The sequence below is a fragment of the Mustela lutreola genome, chromosome 4 (assembly GCF_030435805.1).
Source record: "Mustela lutreola isolate mMusLut2 chromosome 4, mMusLut2.pri, whole genome shotgun sequence".
Lineage (NCBI taxonomy): Eukaryota > Metazoa > Chordata > Mammalia > Carnivora > Mustelidae > Mustela > Mustela lutreola.
In genome coordinates this window covers 200635782-200648234 of record NC_081293.1, presented here as the reverse complement: position 1 = coordinate 200648234, position 12453 = coordinate 200635782, and the positions used below count along the sequence as shown (strand labels likewise).

The following is a 12453-nucleotide window of genomic DNA, read 5'->3' as shown; positions in this document are numbered from 1 at the left end:
ACAACCCTGATGGCTGTTTACACATCTAGAGGGACCACTGCGGACAGAAGGGTGTGACTGGTGGGGAAGGACGCTGGAGCCCCCACACCCTGTTTCACACCCGGTCCCTCCAGCTGGAGTCCGGACGGAGCCTCTTGCTGCCGCTGACTGGCAGGACTGTTGCTCATGAGAACTTTCAAAGCAGAGACGTGACCAACTCCACATCTAACTCTCCTTTGCCGAGGTAGAAGTTCTTCCGGATTGATTGCCTTTGTCTCGGGGTACATCGGTGAGGTAGAAGGTGGTGGCACATTCGTCTGAGTTTATAGCAGAGAAAACCAAGACACCAGGAAACCAGGAGCCCTTGGCTGTCCTGGAGTCTACGCCAGCATTCTTTCCACTAGGTGATGCTGTCTTGTCATACGTGCAACATCCGAGGCCTCAAAGGAAACCCATTCCAGAGGGAAGAGAGTGCTGGGGCAAAGGACAGCCACTTGGGGGGGCAGAGTAGGGGAACTCGCTGATAACGAGGGGAACTCTGGCCGCTTCCGGGAAACGCCTTCCTGGCCCCGGTCTTACTTCTGTCTCCTGCGAAGTCATGTTCTGCTGTGGAGCGGTTTGGAGCCAGCTTGGGGGGAGCTGGCCCGCGGCCCCCACACACTAGGGCTGACGGACCTTTCTGATGGGAACACAGAGGCGGAGGAAGTCAGAGGATCCGCAGCACAAATGATGCATCCGTAACCCGTCGTTCCCAGATGCCTTTGGTGTTTTTGCAACGGAAAAGTCGTGGTGGGTCTTCAGTGGTTCAGAAAGAGTCCACAGGGAAACCAGGAACTGGAAACCCACTGCTGGGCACAGAACCTCTTCTACTAAACAAACTTCAGGAGAGGTTTTTTTTTTTTTTCTTTCTTTCCTTCTCCAGGAGACTACTGGTTGCCTAGAAGCAGGATTCTTTACCATGTCTGTCTGATTTTAAAAAGCACATTTCTCCTGTTTTCACGAATCACACCTGACTCCTTGTGGCAGAGTGGCTGTGGAGAAAGCCTTCTGGATGCTGGTGGTGCGGTCGCTGCGGGCAGGGTGCCGAGCTCCCGGGGCGGGCGGCGGCGGTGGCTGCTGGAGGCCGGACGGCCAGCTCCAGGCCGACGCCGGGCTTTCTGTCAGCTGCTGCCCATGGGACGCAGCCTCTTCCCAGAGGCGAGGTGATGGCGGAGGCAGGCTTCTGCGGGGCTCTGCCCTTGTCCCGGGTGGTGGGCGCGGAGCAGGGGGGCCTCGTGTGACCGTCAACCTGTGCACTTCTCTGTGTGGTGCTCCTGGGGGAGCGGAGGTCACTTGAGGGCTGTGGCGTCCGAGACGCGCCGTGTGAGGAGCTGAGCTGTAGCTTGGGCCTTTCCATGGCCCGTGTTCAAGCTGATGAGGCCTCTGGTGGTTTTTGCCAGATTTTTAAATGTTGAAACTGTCTTAGTAGCAGTTAACGAGAGTAGCAAGAGGTAACGAGAACATGGCATATTGATTGTTTTGCTGAAATCTCTTCTGATTTCTCTTTATTAACTTCTTGCCAGTGAGGGTTTTGGAGGAAGCCGTGCCAACCCAGGGCTCTGGGAACCATCTGGGAAGTTGCTGCCCCCGGAGCTGGTGCCTGCAGGATTGGGGGGCAGGAGGCCTTGGAGACATGGCTCCTTGGCCATCCGCCGCCCGCCCGAGTCACCCAGTGGACTCACCCGAAACCAGAAGTCATGGGATTGGGACTGTGCTTCTTCCAGGGTGGGCCCTGGCCCAGAGCAGTGCAGAGAAGGACGGCGAGTGGTGGCGAGGACGGGAGAGAATGTGTGTGGTCACGCCGGCCCGGCAGCCGGGCAAGGCAAGGAGGTGCAGCGGACATTTCTCTGGGCCTCCGTGCGCACATCCTCTGCGTATTTGCCTGGTAACTAAAGCGTGTGTATTTTAACTGCCTGGAGGGGCACCGCCCTCAGCTTCGAAGGCTTCTGCCTGAATGGCAGGGTAGCTCTGCTCTTCCTAATCCATGGTATTCTGAAAAAATCAAATCCCGAAGCACTTTTTTAAAAAAAGATTTTATTTATTTATTTATTTGACAGACAGAGATCACAAGCAGGCAGAGAGGCAGGCAGAGAGAGAGAGGAGGAAGCAGGCTCCCTGCTGAGCAGAGAGCCCGATGCGGGACTCGATCCCAGGACCCTGAGACCATGACCTGAGCCGAAGGCAGAGGCTTTAACCCACTGAGCCACCCAGGCTCACCCCAAAGCACTTTTAAAATGAGGGCTCTGCTGTCATTCTCTTGGTCCTGCCACCAAGATGGTAACAAAGGTCCTTGCAGAGGAGATTTTTCCCATTTAGAAAACTGCACGTGTTTTTAACCTCGAAGCTGAACGTGATGAGAAATGGAAAGGCAACGCGTCGTTCACGTGGGAAGCACTGAGCGATCTGTTCTCTTCGGACCTCCGCGTTGTCAAATAGGACAGAGTCTCTGCTCCTGCTGGTCGTGAGAGGAGACGAAGAGCGACGCGTCCGTGGAGAGAGCTCGTGGATGCCTGCGGGAATGGTCAGTCCCGGGCTCTGAGGCCCTCACACACGTGGGCCTTCAGGGGATGGGGTCATGACCGAGCACCCAGACGACGTATCACAGGCGCCCGCAATGAGCCGTAGTGCACGGAGAAGAATCAGTCGCAGATCATCGCTGTCCCCAGTTCAAATTACCACTTGACAAAGTAAGAGCGTGTAGAGGCGTGTGCGTGTGTCCCGCCCGGCATGCGGCCGCATCGTGCTGAATGACCGGGACTTGGAGTGAGTGGCGTGTGTGGATCGTGTCTCTTGGCATCACAGATGTCACCCGCCTTGAAGCTAATTTCCTGGGGCGTATGTGGCAAGTTCGGCCCACGTTGTGTGGAGTTTCCTGGCCGGTCCTGTCTGTGGGGTGGGAAGCGGGGTGGGCTGCGTGTGGAGGGAGAGGTCAGGGCCCGGATGAGCGCCTCGGCCCGGGGAAGCGGCATCCCTGCAGGAGACCTGCCGCGAGGGTCCGGAAGTGGGGCGGGAGCAAGCGGAGGCCACGGGCAGGTCGAAGGTCAGAATTACAAGTATCGAGCAGGAAGAGGAGCGAGCAGCAGCGGCCGGGGGCAAGGCTGGCCAGCGGCCACTCTCGTGAGCCGCACTGTTTGCCTTGGCCCGCCTTCTGAGGCTCTCTGAAATGTCACTGTCAAGGGCACAGCTCTGTCTGGCTCGAAGTCGTTGCTTCCCCAAGGCAGCAGCTGACACGGGCTAGCGCCTGTCCAAGCAGAGATTCTGTGTTTTTCTATCGGGCTCAAGCAGAACGGATCCTAATTTCTTGTGCAATGTCCTAATAATAGAGGAGTTCAGACGGTGCGTTCTCCTTCTTCTGTTCCAACAAACACGATCAATTGCCCTGGGTCTTGAGATCTGCTTCTGTAATTTGTACGTAATGATACCTGTAGGATACGTGTTAGGTATTATCAACGGCTTACTTTATTTTTTCTTCTGTTTGTTAGGAAGAGTTTTAAGCCTAAACATAATAGGATGTTGCAGACACAGAAGCAGACCTCACCTACTCCCTGCGCATCTCACCAGAACATTTTTGCTGAATCCTATCAAGTAAATCAAAGATGGTCTAGACATCAGCGTGCTTTATCCTGCAAAGCTTCAGCACATACCCTCCCAGAACAAGGGGATTTTCCTGTGTAAATACCATGCCTCCCTCACAACAAACAAAATGAACAATTACCACGGAGATCTCGGGCTGTGTCCGTAAGCCACTGCCCATGTCCATAAGCCACTGACCATGTCCGTAAGCCACTGCCCGTGCCCTCACTTGGGGGCTGCTTTATTTCTGTCTCTAGCAGTCAGGGCCTCAGACTTCCCTTTTACTGGCCCAGTGGTAGTCATGGTGTCCACATTTCCTGTTTTATGGGACTATTCTGAGACGAGGAAAGTCAGACTCAGAGTCCCCTTGGAAGCACAGTGTTCATTTCAGGGATCCCTTTTTTGTAGAAATGAGATTTCTCAGAGACGAAGTGTGGGGGGGACTTTCTACGTCATCACTCCAGCAGGCATGAGTGTCTAAGAGAAGCCTTTGCATTGGGGGGACTCCAGACAGGAGGCCCCCGTCACCTCAAGACAACGACCCCTGGCGTAGAAAGGGCAAGAACATGGAGGCCCACGAAGGACTCCTGCCTCACGGACAGCAGCTGGTGGACGGCTGCTCGGCCGTGACCCCTGGCAGCCCTCAGGCTCTCCAGGAGCTCCAGGCTTCCCAGAGCCCCATCTGGGTGCAGGAACGCTTCTAGCTTCTCCTCCCAGTTTCTCGGACCTGCTTCCCCTGCTCCAGCCACAGGGTCTCGCCAGCTCACCCCCACGCTCAGAAATGTGACATTTGCTGTAAAACACGAAATCTGGGATGTCTTAAATGCAGTATTTTTAAAATGTTCTGGGTGTCTGATCTCCGCAAGTGAATTGTTTGCCCCCGAAGTCCCGGCCTAGTCACAGGGACGCGCCTTACGGCCCGGGACGCTCCCAGGATGCTCCGACTCGGTGTTAGTCACAGATCAGAGTCCCCGCTCGGTAACCGAGAAGAAACTTTCTTCTTCATCTTTCAATTGTAAGTCAAGAATGGGGAGGAATGCCCGTTTTATAATTTTGACTAATTTAGCACTGAAGAGAAAAACAGAAGGGTTTTCATGGCAAGATTTATGGCATAAAGCCCCTGGCTTCTCTTGTCACCATTCTTCTGGGAAATACCTTGTAGCCTTTACTTCCTTGAAGAATTTGACCTTCGAGGCATTGAGGACAGCGGACAGCAGTCTTTGTGGAATGCCTCCCATTGGCATGATTTCAGAAGAAGAGAAGCCTGGCCAGGTAGAAATGCAGGATTCAGGACAAAACCAAGGTCTTTTAATGATTAGCTCAGCCCTCTAGTTCACCAACAATGGAGAGCGCACGCCCCGAACCAGGGTAATACCTTTTCCTGATGCTGTCACCCCGGGTCACTCATCAGCCATCGTCAGCAGCATTTCCTGAGTCTTTAGCCTGGAGACACCCTCCTCTGTGCATGGTGGCAAGGAGTTTGGGTGGGTTCCAATCCGCTGACTGCTTACTGACCACGAGCCGTCTTCAGGCTCAATTTCCTTATCTGGAGAAGGGGGTCATAGTAGTACACCTCTCCCGGAAGGGTTTAGTACGGCCCCTGAGACACAGGCAGTGCCCAGCGATGTCCGCTGTTTTCATTCCTCACACGTGCACATATGTAGCACCTTGGGTTTGCCAGGAGCTGGCGCTGGACAGAGCTGAACGAGGCCACGCTCAGAGCCTCCTTAGACAAGCACAATTCTGTGCACAGGACCAGCTAAAAATACTGGCGGGTTACATGGTGGCAGCCCTTCCAAGGACGACCGGAGGGGAAGCAGGAGCGTTCTTGTCCAGGGACCCATGCTGTCCCTGGCCGCAGTGTCTTCATCTCCATGGAGAGGTTCTCCATTTGATGAACAGCTCCCAGCCTTGTCTTGGGTGCACTGAACCTATAGAGTGCTCTGTGGGAAAGGAGTCTCGTCAAGTAAATTTGGGAAAAAAGTGAACATTTTCTCTCCCTTTTGAGAATCCCAGTGTCTTTAAATACTCTGAATTAAAGAAACCTGCTTAATTTGGTTAAACTCAGTTTCCTGAAATTGTTTGTCTGTTGACCCTCTGCCCCTTTTGAGTTTGTAGGACATACTTTAACTTTCCGTAAACCCAAGGTTTCAAAAAACGTACTTAGAAGATGTTGGACTAGGGACCTCACGTCCCTTTGAAAAGTCCATTATTAGGTCTGATACAAGGCTGACATTCTCCTTAGTCTCTGTGCTGATGCCTTTTCTGATGCCCCCCCCCCCCCCGAGTGTCCTCAGAACTTCTTCTCTGTGACCTCAGATGAGCTGTGTTTCTAGAAAGTCGAGTTACACCATCCTTCAGTTTATTGTTTGGATTTTGCAAAAGTGTGTGTACTGTCAGGCCCTCTACGTTAAACTTCATAAAATAAAATAGGATTTTGAAGCTTTTATGATAAATAAATGGGATTATTATATTATAATTATATATTCATAGACTATAAAATCATATTCATGGAATCTGAAAGAGATGACCCTGGGGCCACAGAATTCATACCAGTGAATTTTGCCTGTGAGTTAAAAATCCACTTGTAAATACCATATGATTTCACTCGTATGTTGAATTTAAGAAACAAAACAGGTGAACATAGGGGGAAAAACAGGGCCAAACCAGAAAACAGGCTTAATTCTAGAGAACAAACTGAGGACTCCTGGAGGGGAGGCGGGTGGGGGCTGGGGACCCGGCGGTGGGGGTTCTGGGCGAGTGATGAATGACTACACCGTCCTCTTGGAGCTAACATTACACCGTGTATTAACTAACTGGCATTTAGATAAAAACTTGGAAAAAAAAGAAAAAAAAAAGGAAAATCTACTTGTAAAGCTTGACACATGGCCATTGAGGGTCACAGTGGGTAATAACCACAATAACACTTATTTTGTTCTCAGGAGTCAGGATATCAAGGAGGGGAGAAAGCGATGAATTCTTCCCTTAGTTGGAGGCACAGTGTTTAGTGTTAAGATTTAACTAGTAACCTTACTTAATCGTCTTTAAAATTTATGGGCCACGAGAGCCTACTGAAGACGAAATTTATACAGATTTTCACCAAATGGAAGGAGAGAGCAGCCGGTGTAGGTTGTAAGGAAGCCTAACTTCGGAGTCCAGGGACGGGTAAGTGTGTTTATAGAACTTTGTTGATCTTGACATGGGGAGTGTTCCCTTCCAGCCACCTGCTGGAAATCTTCGGGAGTCCTTGTTGAAGGCATGAACTCTGCTGTTACTTCTGTTACGGGAGCAATGCCCAGTGAACACAATTTCGTCTTTTTGTGTGGCTGAGAATCTTGCAGTTTGTCTGCGTCATGATTCTGAAAGCAAATTTTGTTTTGTCTGTGAGGTTGCCGTAGAGGCTGGACGGTCTGGCCCGTGGGAGCCGAGTTCTCCCTCAGCCACCAAGTGCTTGCTTGAGTGAGCCAAACCTTTTGCCTGAACGGGAAGGGAGAGCGTACAGCGGCCTCTAACCGTGTTGCTGAGAGGCTCCGCCAGAGGCACAGGACGCTCCCGTCTGGGTTACGGTCCTTAGTAAATGTTAGTTCTTGCATGAACTTAGATGTTAAAATGTCCGCACCGCCCAAAGCAATCTACGGACTCGTGTGATCTCCATTGATAGTCCAGTGGTCTTCTTTACAGAACTAAAACAAACAGCCCTAAAATTGTCACGAAACCACAGAAGATGCTGAACAGCTGAAGCGATCTGGAGAAAGAACAAAGTAGGAGGCACGGTGCTCCCTGATTTCATGCTGTGTTTCAGAGCCGCCGTAATCGGCATAAAATGGGACGTATCGACCAATGGAACGGAGTAGAGCCCAGAAATAAAACTGTGTGTATATGATCAGTTGATTCTGATAAAGGAACCAAGAAAGTACAGTGAGGAAAGAGCGGCCTCTTTGAAAAATGCTGGGAAACCTGGACAGCCACGGGCAGAAGGACGCTGGACCGCTGTCTTACACCATCCACAGAAATAGCTCAAAATGGATTAAATACTTGAACAAAGTCCCTGAACCATAACACCCCCAGAAGAACATCTAGGGGGTAAGCTTGTCGACATTGGTCTTGTGATGATTTTTTTAATCTGTCACAAAAAAACAAAGATGACAAAAGGAAAAATGAACAAGTAGAACTACATCAAATAAAAATCTTCCGCAAAGCGAAGGGCACCGTCAACAGAATAAAAAGGTGGCCTATGGAATGGGAGATGATATTTGCAAATCCTACATCTGATAAAACAGTTAGTGTCCAAAATATAGAACAGATCCATAGGCTCAGCAGCAGAAAACCCCAAAACAAAACAAAAACCCAAACCCAAACAACAACAACAAAACCCAAACAAACAAACAAAAAACCCAAAAACCAAAACAAAACTCAGTTCAATTTAAAAATGGGCACAGGATCTGAGTGGATATTTCTGCAAAGACGACGCACAGATCGCCAACAGGCACACGAGAAGAGGCTGAACATCGTTCACCGTCCGGGGATGCGAGTCGAAAGTGCAATGGGATGTTCCCTCATACTGTTAGGATGCCTGTTTTCAGAAAGGTCAGAAACAGCAGCTGTTGGCAAGGACATAGAGAAGACCGACCCCCGTGCACCCGCTGATGGGAAGGCCAACGGGTGCAGCCACTGTGGGGAACAGCATGGAGGGTTCTCAGACTTTTCAGACTAGAACTAGCATATGATTCAGCAACCCCTCTTCTGGGTATTTATGCAAAGAAAACAATAACACTAACTTGAAAAGATGTTCACGCTGCATGCTCACTGCAGAATTACTCATGATAAGATACAGAAACAACGGAAGTGTCTACTGATGGCCAGCGCAAGAAGATGGTAGACACGCACACGCACACGCACACGCCCCACAGCAGACTAGTACTCAGCCGTAAGAGGGAATGAAATCTTGCCATTTGTGACGACATGGATGTCTCTGGAGGGCATTATGCTTGGTGAAACAAGTCTGACAGAGAAAGACAAGCATACGTCCTGTCGTCTCTCTTGTATGTGGAATCTAAAAACACACAGAACAGGCCGATGGTTGCCAGAGCCGGGCGGCGGGAGAAATGGGTGAAGGAATCAGAATGTAAGAAGGAAATAAAACAGCAATGCATGTTCACCTGGGAAACTTCGAACATTGCAGATGCACAAAAGGAAAAGAAACGCAGTATGGACCGTAAGTTTGCTAAGCAGAGGACCGCCTCTTTCTAGCTGGAATGGAGGCACCAAATAGTATATATATGCTTCACTCTTCATTGCAATTAGATTCAGTTGACATATGCTGTGTTATTAGTTTTAGGGGTAGACTTCCGTGATTCCTCACGTGGCCTCCTTAATGCTCATGCCCTAGGGACCCCATGCCCCTGCTCACCGCCCCCTATATTGACTGAGATGTTCACTTAAAGAAATTCTGCTGCCCTCGACAGGGAGACATCAGTGACATCCCAGCCTTAACAAAGATGACAAAAAATAACTTCGTATTTTAGGCAAGAAATAGGAGCCAAGGAGCACCCGGTGAAGAGTGATGTGTAGAACTCTTAAAATACTGCAGGATTCTGTCTTTCCTTGTCTGTAGGTCTCATTCTGGGACATCGTATCTGTGAAGGTTAGAGCACAGCTTACCACCACGGGTTGAATTGTCCCCCCCCATCCCCAAATTCACATGTTGAAGTCCTAACCCCATGGCCTTGTTCAGACATGGTCACTGCGCACGTAATCAAGTTAAGGTGAGGTCATGGTGGTGCTGGCCCAATGTGCCTGCTGTCCTTACAGAAAGGGGGATTCAGAGGCAGGGGGGTGCCACGGGACAGTGACGGGGTCAACCGCAGGCCGAGGGCAGTGCCCTGGAACGGCCCCTCCCCCTCACAGATTCAGGAGGAGCCGGCCTGGTCCGCCTCTTGAGCTTGGACTTCTGGTCTCCACCCTACAGTCTAGGCTGCAACGGTTGTGGTCTTGGTGATGGCAGCCTTAGCAAACTAATACACTTACCCAAATCCTTCGGATTTCCACCTTGAACTTTGGTGTCCATGGTCAGGGGCTCCTGCTGTGACTCACGATTCCTGTTGGCCCTGGTCTCTGCAGAAATCATTGCCCCCGTGATTTCCCCGGCGTTTCTTCTACGGGATCACTCACTGTGTGCTTCTCCACCAGCCCAGGCTCTTTTCAGTCTCTGCCTCAGCTCAAGAGCCAGTGTACTGGCGCAGCTTCTCTTCCAGGCCGCGGGCCACCCCGTCTACTCGCCCTGCCTCGGCTCCTGCACGGACCCCCGGCTCGCGCACTGCACGGCCACCGCCTCAGCGTGGCGCGCGGTATCGTTTACTGTCCTTCCAAGCGGAGCGGACCGTGGTCACGCCGGCCACGCGCCACGCGCTCAGCGAGGGCTTGGTGGCACGGGGGAGCTGGTCATGAACGGAAGCGAAGCGCGTTGTTTCCAGAAGAACATTCGTGTTCCTTAAGTTCCGGGTCTTGTGAGTGAGGATGTTTTCTCTTTCAAGTGTTGGGTTACCTTAAAGCCAACAAGGTCTCTAGGGCCACGTGGCCTCCATCTTCCTCACTTCCGTTCTGTGCCCCCAGCGACCTCCGTCACCGGCCTCAGGTGTGGAGTCGCAGGTGGTGGGACGGTGTTTCTGTCGTTTCCGTGCAGATTTGCCTGGAGACTGAGTTATGGAGAATTCCTGGGGTTTACGTCCCCAGGGTTTGGGGGTCCCTCATCAGCCCAACCATCGCTGTGGCTGCTTGTAGGAGCTGAGAAAAGTGGGTGGTTCTGCTCTGTTCTTCCCCCACGCTGGGGCAATGGTCACATCCCGGGGGCCCTCCTGCCCTCCAGCCCGCTGCCCAGCGAGCGGCACCCCCTCGCTTTCCTTCTGCTTCTGTTCAATTTCAGAAAACAGGTCAGTGGCTCTTTGTGCTTGAAGAGGTTCTGCTGGTGACACTGCCAGGGGTGGGCAGCGAGGTCCTGGGGCTCATGAACTGGTTGGGGGGCTGAGAATGGAATCTGGGGGTCCTGCCCTGCACCTGGCAGAGATTGCTCATATCTGGCGCTGGGTTTCTTTGGGGCCCTTCTTTGTTTCTCCGTGTTGAGGAGGAGCATGTTCCTTGTTTTCTCTTCCATCATATTTGCGTCCTCCTGATTTTTCTCTGCTTTTCAGATTTGCTTGAGCTAATTAAGCCCGAATATGTGCAGAGCCTGGTGCCAGGTCCTGTCTGAGGGTTTTACAAGGTTCCTCTGACTGCATGATTAAACCCGAGAAGGACAAATATAAATGAACGGGCTAATGAAAAGTGCACGAACTGTATAATTAGGTCCTAAAATTGCACCGTATTCTCTCCACGAAACCAGGAAAGTACAAGTGGCCAGAGTTCTCTGGGAATAGAAGAAATAAAAGTAAAAGTGCTTCAATTCCGTTCCACTCACTTTGTCATTGGGGGTTGGATTTGGGGGAGCATGGTCGGAGCTGTCATTCGACATTTGGATTTGCGGAGAGGACAGTCCGAGCTGTCATTCGACGTTCCAGGCTCAGAGGGGGTTCGGGAGAGGTTGCGCAGTGGCCCTGAGGCCGTCTCTGTGCGGGGCAGGGGCCTCATTTGCAGGGCTCTGGACGGCTGGCCTCTGGGGGTGTGCCCTGGCGACAGCCACCGCGGGGCTGCACCTGCTCTGCTCACCCCACCCCATAGCGACGTGGCCCCACAGACGTGGCCCCACAGACGGTGCAGGTGCATGAGCCACCCGGCTCGTGTGCACCGTTGTGCAAAGCCAGTTTGCTGATTGAACCTCATGTGTGCACCGCTTGCTCACAGATGGGCGCTGTCTCTGAAAAGAGCCTCCTGGACCCCCTCTTGTCCTCGCTTGGGAAAGTTTTGCTTGGCAGCTTTGGTGTCACTCTGGTCCTGATTTGTTCCCACGTCCATCTCTCCCCCCCAGGGTGTGAACTCCTCGGAGGCAAAGGACATGAGCGTGGAGCCCCGTGCGGCCCCGACCGCAGAGGGGACTCGGGGCCCAGAGGGGCACGTTGAGGTGTTTAGGGACCTCGCAGCTGTCCTCCGAAGGTCAGACGACATAACGTGTTTGAAACTGTCAAGGAAGAAGCCAGTCACCAAGGCCGCAGCAGCACGGGCTATGCGCGAGTACCACTGTGCGAGTACCAATGTGCGAGTACTACTGTGCGAGTACCACTGTGCGAGTACCAGCGCGCGAGTACCACTGTGCGAGTACCAGTGTGCGAGTACCACTGTGTGAGTACCAGTGCGTGAGTACCGGTGCGCGAGGACCAAGCACCATGTGCTTCCTTCACCTAAATTTTGACACAGTGACCACCTGCTTCACACAAGGAAACAATCAGAGAGGAAAAAGCCAAGAGATGCACAGACCAAGTCTTACCTTTTTTGGGGAATTCTTTCTACAAATATGATTGTAGGAAGTAAGCCGTCTTTGTTATTCAGATTCTATCAGAGTTTAAGAAATTCTTGAGATTTGGTGCAGTTTTCTTTATTAGATCACATCTGCGTATTTATTAATTTCTCTCAGTTTATGGTATCTTGTCCCTTGCAGCACTTACTCCTTCTAGAAAGGAGTTTTAGATTTTTATTTGAAAGTCTTTCCTGAAATAACGGGTTTGTTGTTGGACTTCCTTCCGCTTTTATTTCTAGAGTTCAAAAGCCGTAAAATTTCTTGGTGGCTGTTGATTTCTTTGCAGGTTGGTTCTGTGTACAGGGTCAGGTGTGTTGTTGGATGTCTAGAGGGGAGGCGCGAATCGGCAGATCCAGGGACAGGGAAAGGGACACCCCACGGAGGGAGAGGACGATGAACAGAGCAGAGGACGAGAT

The 12453-nt window shown here is 51.6% G+C and overlaps 1 long non-coding RNA gene across 3 annotated transcripts in view; it reads left to right on the top strand.

Annotated features, from left to right (window-relative positions):
• The window catches only part of LOC131829992 (uncharacterized), a 138818-nt gene that overhangs the window by 24474 nt on the left and 101891 nt on the right, over positions 1-12453 (top strand). The gene's annotated exons all lie outside the window — the stretch shown is intronic.